Source organism: Heloderma suspectum, chromosome 1 (assembly GCF_057233095.1).
Source record: "Heloderma suspectum isolate Gila_16-S chromosome 1, 16-S_ref, whole genome shotgun sequence".
NCBI classification, from domain to species: Eukaryota; Metazoa; Chordata; class Lepidosauria; order Squamata; family Helodermatidae; genus Heloderma; species Heloderma suspectum.
The window spans coordinates 214,197,728-214,211,325 of record NC_139458.1 but is presented as its reverse complement, the minus strand read 5'-3'; the positions used below and the strand labels follow the sequence as shown (position 1 = coordinate 214,211,325).

Sequence of the window (13,598 nt, the reverse complement as noted above, 5' to 3'; positions counted from 1 at the left end):
CCACCATTCTATCAGCTCAGCATTGTCCAGAGGCGTTGTTCTGGGTGGTGGAGGGGCTCTTACATTCTAGACTCCAGAGTAGTGAGGAGGAACCCCTGGCAACATGCTGTGATAACACTTTGCTGATGAAATTGCTCGCATTCTTCTGACTCGGACTCCACAATTAAGAGCAAGTACTAGGGACTGTGCTATTTAGACCAGACCATGCTATTTGTTGATTGTGCAAAATTATTTTATGTTTGTATGCAAATTCTTTTATATTCTGTTATTATATTGTAATGTTAGGGTTTTAATCTTTGTAAACCGAGAGCTTTGACTATTGGGCACTATAAAAATGTAATGAATATATGACTAAATGTATAGCATTGATGCTAGGATCAGAAAATCGGCACCAGAAGGGGCAGATATACTTCCTGAAAATTCCAAGAGCCTTTCAGAAAGGCCTTTGCCTATAACATCAATAAACAAATGGTTTGATGGCATCTAAGGTCAGGCTAGGGCCACCTGTGGCCTAAGGGGGTGACTCTGGCTTGTACAATGTCAAATATTGTGTATATTTGCTTGCCTACCTGAAGTACCAGTTCTTGGTCTGTGCTAGTCAGCATGGCTAGAACTCAAGTGTGTATAAGGGATTATAAGTGTGTATAAAGGATATAAAGGAATATTAAATGTATATAAAGATGTATATTTAGGGAGCAATCCTATCAAGATTGACGGTCACCTCCGACCCCAGGGGCGACCACCTATCCAGTGCAGGGCGGGAGGAGTGGTGAGGAGTGGATCTCCTCCTCGCTCCCCCAGCCGTGCTTTCGCGGCTGTCTAGCTGCGGGACCTCGGAGTATGGGAAGCAGCAGCTGGAAGACACATAGGATGTGTCATATCGGATTTCCGACTTCCCCGCCCTGCCCCTGGGAATGCCCCGTTTTTGCTGCTCTTATGAGCACGGAGCATGGGGCTGATCTATGCTGCCTACGAGGTGGCCCAGAAGGGGGTGGGGGTCGGTTCTTTGGGAACCGACCTATCCTATGGCTGTCTAGCCGCTGACTAGTGGCCATAGGATTGGGTCCTGAGTGTATATAAAGGATATAAAGGTGTATATTAAGTGTGTATAAAGGATATAAAGGTGTATATTAAGTGTATAAAGGTAAAGGTGTCCCCAACCAGTCGTGTCCGGCTCTAGGGTGTGGTGCTCATCCCCGTTTCTAAGCCGAAGAGCCAGCGCTGTCCAAAGACGCTTCCGTGGTCATGTGGCCGGCATGACTGAACACCAAGGCGCACGGAACGCTGTTACCTTTCCCGCCGAGGTGGTACCTATTTATCTACTTGCAATTTCTTGTTTTCGAACTGCTAGGCTGGCAGGAGCTGGGACTGAAGACGGGAGCTCACTCCGTCACACGGCACTCGGGTCTCGAACTGCTGGTCTGCAGTTCAGCGTCTTAACCACTAAGCCACCGCGGCCCTCATATTAAGTGTATATTAAGTGTATATAAAGGATATGAAGGGCAGCTTGGGAGAAGCTACTGACAGTTTGGCAAATAATGGGGAGCAAATGCCAATGCACCCAGAAGAGCCTGAGTGAATGTGTATGCATATTGTAAACAGGTGAACCCCACTGTAACCGCAAGTCCTTGATCACCCATGCACAAACTCACATGTGTACGTGTGTGTCTAACAGTCCCAGAATTATAGGGATCTTTTACAGAGGTGGGGTGCAAACGCAGCAGACCATGCACTGTATGTCAACAAATGGGCAAAATTAGCTCAAGAAAAACAATCAAGGGTTTTTCCTGCAAATATTTTAGAGAAGATTGCTCCATTTGTACAACAACCCCCCAGCACTTGGACTGGCAGTCTATTTCTAATAGCAATAACAGAGATAATTGACGGAGGTGTGGCATTAAGAGTTGGCCAAGTAAGCAGAGGTGATGAGGGTGCTAGGGAAATGGCAACCAAGACTTGGGAGACTATGCATGGCAGGGAGCTTTGAACTGCAATAGTACAGGATGGGCCACATGAGAGGAATATCAAGAGAAAGAAAGTCAAAGCAGGTATATTTACCATGTTTCAGAGTAAGGGAAACCCAAAGGACTTCACTCCCCCGTTGGTTACACATATTTAGCAACTCACAGAGGGCACACAGGCTGCCCTCTGGTCTACAGGCCTTTGGTCATGAATTCAGAGTGGGGAGCTGCCTCATTCTCAAAAACCAGCTTGCACACAGTAGATTTTATTCCAAAGTGGGCAGAGGCCACCACTGGTTATGATGATGGGAGACCAAATGGTTGGTTAAGCCATTATTAGGGACCCCAGAACCAAATGATTTGGCATGGAGATCCTTAAAATGAGGTCCCTCCTTGGAACGTGACTACTCCAAGGAAAAGAACAAACACGGAGACAAGGGGACTCTGCGGAAGAAGGCAAGGGAAAGAAACTAGCTGAGAGTACGGGCATGTGATTGTGCTTAACTTAAGGCCCTGAAGCACCTCAACACATCACCCTAGGCTCCTAGCTTGTCAACCAAACAAAACACCACTGGGCTTAAACTCATCAGCTCATAAGAAGTGACTCAGCTTCCTGCAAAACATGGTTCCCCACAGGGGCAAGTTTTGTGTTCACATTATAGTGAGGAGGTGCCACAAATGGAAGCCAGCTGTAAAGCCAAAACAAGTGAAGCTCACCAGGGGTAAAGCTCTATCTGGGTATACAAGGCAATGGATCTATCTGGGCATGGAAGGCAGCAAGGTGGTTTCAAGCAGAAGGGAGAATAAAAGGACCTCTGGCCCCATGGCTAGGTCCCATGGGCTAGGCATCAGAGTAGGAGAGGGAAAGTGCTAGGAAAGATCACAAGGAAAGGGCCAAAGAGCCAAGAAAACCCCAGGTGATACTTGGCATGACAGAGTGTCTGTCCATGTGAGCCCCATGATCAAATGGCACTGGGTGCCCAAACTCAAGGACAGTTACAGGCTTCAAACAAAGGGACAGCAGTGACTTTGGATAGATGCAGGATGGGGTAAATCTAAGGAACCAATAGCCAGACCATGGGAAATCAAAGGGAACTTCAAGGAGATTCCTGGCTATTTGACTGAATTAAAACTAGCTCTCTAAGCATTACAAAAGCCATGCTCCTGAGAGACAGATAGATACAGGTATACAGAAGATAAGGGGTACCACAACGAAGGTCCTTAAGCTGTTGATTTCTTTCAGGATGAGGATTGGATCATGTTTCCCACCAAGGCTGTAGACTGGCCAACTGAAAGACAACCGTTTTATTGTTTTAGATTTTAACTGGCATTAGCTTGTTTAATAGTTTAATATGTTTTAGGTGTTTAAATTATTTATAGTTTTATACTGTTAAAATTTTTCCCAGTAGTAACGTATGGCTGTGAGAGCTGGACTATAAGGAAGGCTGAGCACCGAAGAATCGATGCTTTTGAACTGTGGTACTGGAGAAGACTCTTACGAGTCCCCTGGACTGCAAGGAGGTCAAATCAGTCCATCCTAAAGGAAATCAACCCTGAGTGCTCATTAGAAGGACAGATACTGAAGCTGAAGCTCAAATATTTTGGCCACCTAATGCGAAGAGAAAACTCTCTGGAAAAGACCCTGATGCTGGGAAAGACTGAAGGCAAAAGGAGAAGGGGACGGCAGAGGATGAGATGGCTAGATAGCATCACTGATGCAATGAATATGGACTTGAGCACGCTCCGGGAGAGAGCGCAGGACAAGAAGGCCTGGCGTGCTATGGTCCATGGGGTCACGAAGAGTCAGACACGACTGAACGACTGAACAACAACTGTTTAAATTGATTTTATCTGTATGCTGCCCTGAGATCTTAATGATATAGGGTGGGATAGAAATGTTTTAAATAAATAGAAAAGATATGACACCCCTGTGGATGGTCTGGCTAGGGTGGTGACCTGGCAGCCTTCAAAACCCTCCTGTTCCTGTAGCATTTCCAGAACAAAATGGATACTTTAGCCAAGGTGCTAGGGTGATGTCAACAAAAAAGGTGCAAGACACAAACTACACATGTACAAAAAGCCAGCGTGGTGGAAGTTCCCTGTAACACCACCCTTATCTGAACTTATCCAACACCTTTTCAGGAATCTCCATAAGCTTGTAAGTTGATAAATTTATTAGGAGTAAATAATTCTACTTAATTTGTTCCTGCTTTTATGGAGTGTTTACGGAGAGCTCTGCTAAGGGGTCAGATAAGCCAAGATATGGAGCTCTGATAAGGAGTCAGACAAGCCCAAATAAGAGTAAGGTTTGCCTGTTTACTCCCTAATGAATGCTTATCAGATACTAATATGGCCATGGCTGGATTTCTGTCTTGGGTGAATGCCCAACCAGGAGAAGAAAGTATTTAAAAAAATTGACCTGGACTGTTAATTCTTTGCAGAAGGTCCACCATCAATAGAGTTTGCCTCCATCTTCCCCAGGGAAATCTTTTGGACTCTCCATCCTTGATATGTGAATCTGAACTCTAAGAAGTGATGAGCCTTGGAGGGGATAAGATTTGCAAATGGAGTGTGTGGTAGCATGTTTAGAGTGGTAAAACCCTGTTGGGAAAGATGGAATGAGAGTGGCCACAGAGATAAATCTGCCCTAGGTAGGAGCATGTAAGCCAATAGAACTGCTAGGCTGTGATTGTCAGGCCTCCCTGCAAGGCAAAGGTATTACAGAGTGTGTATTAAGATAAGGAAAAGTATGAGCTGCTGTGGGAGCATCCTCAATTTGTATTGGAGAAGTAACACGCATATGGGTTTTGTATTCCAGTTTAAAAAGAACTTCCAGGTCTTGGGCATGTTTTCCAGGCAGGTTTGAATCCAGGAATTTGTTACAAAGCACTGGTGATTATATCAGACAAATTCCAGGGGGCTAGTCTGTGTTCATCTGTTGTAATAACAACAAATAGACCTGTTCTTCCCCCACCCTGTTTTAAACATATATATTTACAATCTAACCAGATGAAGAGACTGGAGAACTTGAAAACTTGCACAATCTTTTGTGGCGTTTCAGTTGGTCGTAATAAACATATTGCTCAATAGTGAATTGTGAATGGTTTTTGTTCTCATGGATCAGGTGTTTATCTTTGTTTTTTTAAAAACAGAACTGTGACACCTGAAAGATTTAACAAATTTATTGTGACATACGTTTTTTGTGGGCTAGAGGCCACTTGGACCAACACATGAAATATTTACATTTAAAGTTCATAAATGTTAGTAATAACTAAACAAACAAAAGAAGACAGACAAATTCAAGCATTGGCTAGTGGGAAAATAATACAGGGCTTTGCAGAGCCCACCGGCCACTCACACACCCCAAAGAATCTATGGTAGCTAAGGCAACATATCTCACATTTCTCACTGAAGCACTGGACTTAGGCCTAAGCCCTTTTGGGCAGCTAGCATAGGTTCTCTGGTGCCAGCACAGAAGGTGGCGGATTCTACTGAGCATGCCAGCACCATTCATCTCTCCCGTTCTTCTGCAATCACTGTGCTGACTATGCCAACTTCCACTGCTGCGGGGCAAGGGACTTTTGAGGTCAACCTGGGCGAATAACTAACTCAAGCCTTGATCTCTGGAAAGAAAAGTACATCACAAGTTCAATAAATGATCATCAGAGTGTGCATTACAACACTGCGCAGTGCTGGAAGTTGTGAATTCTCCCCCCACACACACACACATTAATCTCTTTATTATGTTGATGAATACTATTTCATGTCAGACTGTATACATATTCCCACTGTACAGTCATTCATGTTATTTGTATCGCCTTATAACTTTGAATAGCATTTCCTCCTTACAATGGTCCCAATGAACTTGTCCTGCACTTTATTATTCCAAAATGTAACAACAATAGGCCACTTTGATAAAACTTTTGTTTCTCTGTCTACCCTCCCTGATTCTAGCAATGTTTGTGAGTTTCAACATAAATACCAGTTCCCGGAGCTTCATGGTCCCTTCTCTTTGCTTCCATTTATAACTGATGGCAGTTCTAGCATCCATTAGCGAATGCATGATCATTTCTCGGTTGGAAATTGTGAATTCTGGTGAGAATAGGAACTGTTAGGAAAAGAGGTAGCCAGTGCCTTTAGAAGATTCTGCTTACAGTTTGTGTGGCTCTGAATTTCCAGTTGCTCAAAACAAGGTCTGTAGTTCTAGAGAGTTAAACTGCCCTGTTAATCAACCTATCCTGGATTGTGGCCCTAGCGTCCATCACTAATTAGCACTGATGTTCTAGATATGAAACCAGAAAAACTAGCAAAGTGCTATAGAAATTATAATAAAATATTATTATTGCTATTATTATTATTATTATTATTATTCAGCAATAACTCATACACTTCCTCAGATGCTATCTGATTGGCCACTATGGCAGAGAGGATGACAAATGATTAAGTCTTCCAGGTGGCACAAGACTTTGTTGTTTTTGCTGCAAAAGACTAGCTTAGCTGCCCCTCTGGAAACTAATATGGCAATTGATGGGTTGTCTTCTGGCTTCCAGCGTATTGTCTGTAAAGGCAAGCACTCCACCTTTCAGAAAGAATGAGGACCAGTGAAGATAGCGCCCAAATGATGTATTTGCCACAGATTCCGTGCATCTCGATGTACTCCACAGATAAGTCTATTTCCAAACCCCACTTTAATAAACGGCTGCTTTGCACCTTCCCAAGAGGTGCTAAGTGCTGCAAGTTGAAGACAATTAGTGCCTCTTCCCAGGACTTGATTGTGCCGAACAATACAGGGACACTCCCCACTGTTGCTCGAAAAAGCCATGTGAGGAAACTCTTCCCATATGTGTATGTTGCCGACAGCTGTACAGGTTTGCTACCTAGATTTTCAAAGTTTCAATATTTTATCCTTCAATTATCCTCACAGGTTTCTCCTACCGTTTTCCAAAGTATGAGTAAGACTACATGTATGCAGAGTAGAGAACTCGCTGAATTCTCTGCACTGTCTGGAAGACTACCATGGCATGGCTGCAGCTCTATCAGTCTCCAGAAGTGACACACGTTTGGGAGATTTTGTTTTTCCTGTGAAATCACAGGACTGGAAAAATCTGTCTGTCTGTCTCTGCCTTGATGTTTCCTCAGTTCCTTGTCTTCCATTCGATGAAAAAGGTGGGCAGAAGATTCAGGACACACAAAAAGGCTGTACGTTGTTCATACAAGATAAAATGAACTCATGGAATGTTCTGCAACACGATGTGATGATGGTCAGTGGCTAAATGAATCTGGAAGAGGAAAAGACGGAGTAAGAGAGGGTCTGTCAGTGGCGATGGGAGAGGGTGATTGCTGCTTGGGAGCTTCTCAGAAGCATCCACCTGGCCACCATGAGAAAAAGGGGGACAAAGAGCTAGATGGGCCCTAGATGGTCTCATCTAGCAGGGCTCATGTTAGGTCAGAGCTTTCCAAACTGTGTGCTGTGACACATTAGTGTGCTGGCGGCAGTGTGTCGGCATGTCGTGCAAAATGCAGAAAATTGTGCGGAAGGGCACCACGGAGCTCCCTTACTCGCGTTTGCCTCCCTTGGCCCCTCCCCCGGAACTTCCTAAAGCAGCTAATGTTAAAGCAGCTAAGGCTTAGCTGCTTTAACATTAGCTGCTTTAGGATCATGTGGCGTCTTGACGTAGGGCGCACGTGATTGGCGGTGTTGGAGTGGTACGGTGAGGTAGAGGCGCGGGGTGAAGAGAGGGGAGGGGCCGCCCTGGGAGCAGAGCTTGGCCGACACCGGCGCGGAGAAGTGGCAGCGGCCACCAGCCCTGCGAGATTTCGAGCGCGCCCTTCGCAGACTTCTGCACTGCGCTCTTGCGCGGCCAGGCCAGAGTAGCGCACGGGTGGAAACACCGCCTGGGACTGGGACTGCACCAAGCGGGCCGTCCACCATCTTGGCCAGTCGGAACGGAGCTCAGTGGAGGCCAGAAGCCTCAGAATCAGCGTGCTCCCAAGCACCCGGGCGAGCGCAGCTGCAGGCTGTCACCCAGTCAACCCACCTGCTGCTGGCTGAAGGGAGGCCACCCTCCCAAACCCAATGGGGCAAACAGCAAGCCACCCACCACGTGGCACTTACGATTTGATTTCTGCCATTTATTTTTATTTTTACTCTGCTGTAATTGTGGATTCCCCTTCATGGATCACTGCCTTGTTGTGGCGAAGGGGCTTGCGTAACTCAGTGAAGCCATAAGCTATGCCGTGCAGGGCCACCCAAGACAGACAGGTCATGGCAGAGAGTTCTGACAAAATGTGGTCCACTGGAGAAGGAAATGGCAACCCACTCCAGTATTCTTGCCAAGAAAACCCCATGGAACGTATCACAAGGCTAAAACATATGACGCTGGAAGATGAGCCCCTCAGGTCGGAAAGTGTCCAATATGCTACTGGGGAAGAGCAGAGGGTATTTCCAAGTAGCGCCAGAAAGAGTGAAGCAGCTGGGCCAAACCCGAAAGGACACTCAGCTGTGGATGTGTCTGGCGGTGAAAAGAAAATCCGATGCTGTAAAGAACGATATTGTTTAGGAACCTGGAATGTCAGATCAATGAATCAAGGTAAGCTGGAGGTGGTCAAACATGAGATGGCAAGATTGAACATCGACATCTTGGGAATCAGCAAACTAAAATGGACAGGCATGGGCGAATTTAATTCAGGTGACCATCATATCTACTATTGTGGGCAAGAATCCCTTAGAAGAAATGGAGTAGCACTCATAGTCAACAAAAGGGTGGGAAAAGCAGTACTGGGGTACAATCTTAAAAATGATAGAATGATCTCAGTACGAATCCAAGGCAAACCATTCAACATCACAGTAATTCAAGTCTATGCCCCAACCACTGAGGCCGAAGAAGCTGAGGTTGATCGGTTCTATGAAGACCTACAACACCTTCTAGAACTAACACCAAAAAAAGATGTCTTCTTCATCATAGGGGATTGGAATGCTAAAGTAGGAAGTCAAGAAATCACCGGGATAACAGGCAGGCATGGCCTTGGTGTACAAAATGAAGCAGGACAAAAGCTAATAGACTTTTGCCAAGAGAACATGCTGATCAGAGCAAACGCTCTTTTCCAACAGCACAAGAGGCGACTCTACACATGGACGTCACCAGATGGTCAATATCGAAATCAGATTGATTATGTCCTTTGCAGCTAAAGATGGAGAAGCTCCATACAGTCAGTCAAAACAAGACCTGGAGCTGACTGTGGCTCAGATCATGAGCTGCTTCTTGCAAAATTTCGGCTTAAATTGAAGAACGTCGGGAAAACCACTAAACCATTCAGGTATGACCTAAATCATATCCCTGATGAATATACAGTGGAGGTGAGGAATAGATTTCAGGGATTAGACCTGATAGACAGAGTGCCTGAGAAACTATGGACGGAGGTCCGTAACATTGTTCAGGAGGCAGCAACGAAATCCGTCCCAAAGAAAAAGAAATGCAAGAAAGCAAAGTGGCTGTCTGATGAGGCTTTACAAGTAGCTCACGAAAGAAGGGAAGCGAAAAGCAAGGGAGAAAGGGGAAGATATACCCAACTGAATGCAGAGTTCCAGAGAATAGCAAGGAGAGACAAGAAGGCCTTCTTAAATGAACAATGCAACGAAATCGAGGAAAACAACAGAATGGGAAAGACTAGAGATCTCTTCAAGAAAATTGGAGATCTCAAGGGAACGTTTTGTGCAAAGACGGGCATGATAAAGGACAAAGAAGGCAGGGACCTAACAGAAGCAGATGAGATTAAGAAGAGGTGGCAAGAATACACAGAAGACCTGTACAGGAAAGATCTTAATGTCCCTGATAGCCATGATAGTGCGGTCACTGAACTTGAGCCGGACATCCTAGAGAGTGAAGTCAAGTGGGCCTTAGGAAGCATTAGTAACAACAAAGCTAGCGGAGATGACAGTATTCCAGCCGAGCTGTTTAAAATCCTAAAAGATGATGCTGTTAAAGTGCTGCATTCAATATGCCAACAAATCTGGAACACTCAACAGTGGCCACAAGACTGGAAAAGGTCAGTTTACATTCCAATGCCGAAGAAGGGCAACGCCAAAGAGTGTTCAAACTACCGCACAATTGCGCTCATTTCACATGCCAGCAAGGTGATGCTCAAAATCCTACAAGCTAGGCTTCAGCAGTATGCGAACCGAGAACTACCGGAAGTACAAGCTGGGTTTAGAAGAGGCAGAGGAACTAGAGATCAAATCGCCAACATTCGCTGCATCATGGAGAAAGCAAGAGAATTCCAGAAAAACGTCTATTTCTGCTTCATTGACTACGCTAAAGCCTTTGATTGTGTGGATCACAACCAACTGTGGCAAATTCTGAAAGTGATGGGAGTACCAGACCACCTTACCTGTCTCCTGAGAAACCTGTACGAGGGTCAAGAAGCAACAGTAAGAACCAGAGATGGAACAACCGATTGGTTCAAAATTGGGAAAGGAGTACGACAAGGCTGCATATTGTCACCCTGCTTATTTAACTTATATGCAGAGTACCTCATGAGAAATGCCGGGTTGGATGAATCAGAGGTCGGAATTAAGATTGCTGGGAGAATTATCAACAACCTCCGATATGCAGACAATACCACCCTAATGGCAGAAAGCGAAGAGGATCTCAAGAGCCTCTTGTTGAGGGTGAAAGAGGAGAGTGCAAAAGCTGGTTTGAAACTCAACATTAAAAAAACTAAGATCATGGCATCTGGCCCTATCACTTCCTGGCATATAGAAGGGGAAGAAATGGAAGCAGTGACAGATTTTACTTTCTTGGGCTCCAAGATCACCGCAGACGGTGACTGTAGCCATGAAATTAAAAGACGCTTGCTCCTTGGGAGGAAAGCTATGGCAAACCTAGACAGCATAGTAAGAAGCAGAGACATCACCTTGCCGACAAAGGTCCGTCTAATCAAAGCTATGGTTTTCCCAGTAGTAATGTATGGCTGTGAGAGCTGGACTATAAGGAAGGCTGAGCGCCGAAGAATTGATGCTTTCGAACTGTGGTGCTGGAGAAGACTCTTACGAGTCCCCTGGACTGCAAGGAGGTCAAATCAGTCCATCCTAAAGGAAATCAACCCTGACTGCTCATTGGAAGGACAGATAATGAAGCTGAAGCTCAAATATTTTGGCCACCTAATGCGAAGAGAAAACTCCCTGGAAAAGACCCTGATGCTGGGAAAGACTGAAGGCAAAAGGAGAAGGGGACGGCAGAGGATGAGATGGCTAGATAGCATCACGGATGCAACTTGAGCACGCTCCAGGAGAGAGCGCAGGACAGGAAGGCCTGGCGTGCTATGGTCCATGGGGTCACAAAGAGTCGGACACGACTGAACGACTGAACAACAACAACAACAACAACAATTGTGGATTAACCACCCACCGGCAGTGTACCACCGGAGAGTGCTGGAACTGGACCCTGGACATAGGCATTGCAAATATTTACAGCAATATAGCCTTGCAGTGAGACATATATATTTACACCATTTTTGTTGGACTTTTGCTTCTCTACTTCATGTGTTTTTGCAGCTGAGTTCCTACCTGGGCCTACGTGTCCTAATATGTATTGTAAATACTTTAGTTAATTTTATTTTTCACATTTTCTTGCACATATTTACATACTGTTGCTCATAAATGACAACAATGTATGTTACAAATCATATATTTTAAAAAATATAAATGAAAGGTTTTCATGAGGTATGTTCTATCCCCATACATTTCATCATTACAATTTATGTATGTGTCCGTATCTCTTATAACGGGTTAGTTTAACCTCCGGTTTGCTAGTAAAACTGAATTACTGTGTCATGAAATGATGCATGTCTAAAAAGTGTGTCACCAACGTGAAAAGTTTGGAAAGCTCTGTGCTAGGTGCTTCTGCTTTTATCAGGAGAGTCATGTGGAAGCACCCACACAAGTTGTTCTTTAAAGATAAGAACAACATGTGACATTAAGGGCGCAATCCTAGGCATGTTTAGACAGGAAAACCTCCTGCAACTCCCAGCATTCCCCAGTCAGCCATAGCTGGCTGAGGCATGCAGGGAGTTGTCGGACTTCTTTTCTCTCCAAATATTGCATAGGATTGTGCTCTAAAACTACCATTTTGCTCAAACAACCGGCCTAATGGGAGAAGCAGAACGAGGTTTACCCTGCTTAGCGGGGCTGGAAGGACTTGCTTGGGGAGGGAAATAAATTATGGGGGAAAACCTTCCCACCAATGGCCATTTTGGAACCCCAAACATCCCCCCTCCTCTCTGTTATGCAATATCATAAAATTACTTCAGTTTAAATTTTTAACCCCCTCCCCTCCCTCCCCAGTTCCTGAGTTCCTGATGGGAATATGCTTCCCCAGACTGGTGCCCTCCAGATGTGTTGGACTACAACTCTGATCATTCCCATCCACTATGGAGCTTGCTTGAGCCTGGATGCTATAGAGCAAGGGGATCCTGAACCTCAGCAGTACAGCGTGTGCATGGATTTAACATCCCTTCCTGCACTATAGGGGGAAGTCCAGGGGGAGAGTGGGGTTGGGGGTGATATGTGGCACACATCCCCAAACCTCACCCCAATATCAAAAGCTGTTAAAGGCTCTGACCCCCCCCCCCCCAGCTTAAATAGTTCTTTGGGGAAATTACTTTGGTTTGGAAGAAGGAAGCATTTTTCCCTCCGATCCTGGTTAATCACTCCCAAAGGACCCTTTAAAACTTAGCCTTTCCCAACCTGGTGCCCTCCAGATGATTTGCGCTACATTTCCCAGCATTCATGACTATTAGCTGTGTTGGCTGGGGCTGATGGGAGTTGAAGTCCAAAACATCTGGAGAGGGGCACTGGGTTGGGGAGGCTTCTTTAAATTATGAAGGGGCAGACCAGGCCCACAGCTTAAAGGATCTCGGAAGGGGGGATTGGGGTTGGATGCATGCCTGATGGTGCCCCCCCCCACTAGGCCAAAGGAAAGCAAGCAGCTGGCTGCTTAGCCTGCAGCCACCCAGCACATGGAAGACATTTCCCTGTGCTCTGCCCTCTGAAAAGATAACGATGTAGGGGCCAGGTGAACCTTTTTGGGGAGTGCTTTCCATGAGCGAGGTGCCAAAACTGAGAAGGCCCTCTCTCTTGTAGCCACCCACCCAGCTCCCTTCCTTCCCTACATCTTTCAAGTGGTGTGATTGTTGTTATGCTCTGTGCTATCTCTGTGCCAGAGGCAGCATGCTTATGTATACCAGTTTCTGGGGAACATGGGTGGGAGCTCCTGCTGTACTCTTGTCCTGCTTGTGGTTTCCTGGTCAACAGCTCCTTGGCCACTCTGTGAATAGAATGATGGACTGGATGGACCCTTGGTCTGATCCAGCATGGCTCTTCTTACATTCTTACTGTTTCATTATTTCTGTTTCATCATCCTCAGTGCCCATAGAAAATTTTGCAGAGTAACTTGTCTTGCAGCCCTGAAGGTGTAAGGGCAGAGCACAGGGAAATGTCTTCCATGTGCTGGGTGGCTGTAGGCTAAGCAGCAGGCTGCTTGCTTTCCTTTGGCCTAGTTGGGGGGGGGGGCACCATCAGGCATGCATCCTCCCAATCCCCAATCACCCTCTTTAAATGTTTGTATTGTATTTTATATT

The 13,598-nt window shown here is 45.6% G+C and overlaps 1 protein-coding gene across 2 annotated transcripts in view; it reads right to left on the bottom strand.

Moving 5' to 3' along the window:
- Positions 1-5,128: 5,128 nt before the first annotated feature.
- Positions 5,129-13,598, bottom strand: part of CCNYL1 (cyclin Y like 1) — a 61,286-nt gene continuing 52,816 nt past the window's right edge. For both annotated transcript variants that reach the window (XM_084818828.1, XM_084818837.1), the window contains one exon: positions 5,129-7,240. The gene's annotated coding sequence lies outside the window, so the exon portion shown is untranslated. The remainder of the gene's footprint in view (positions 7,241-13,598) is intronic.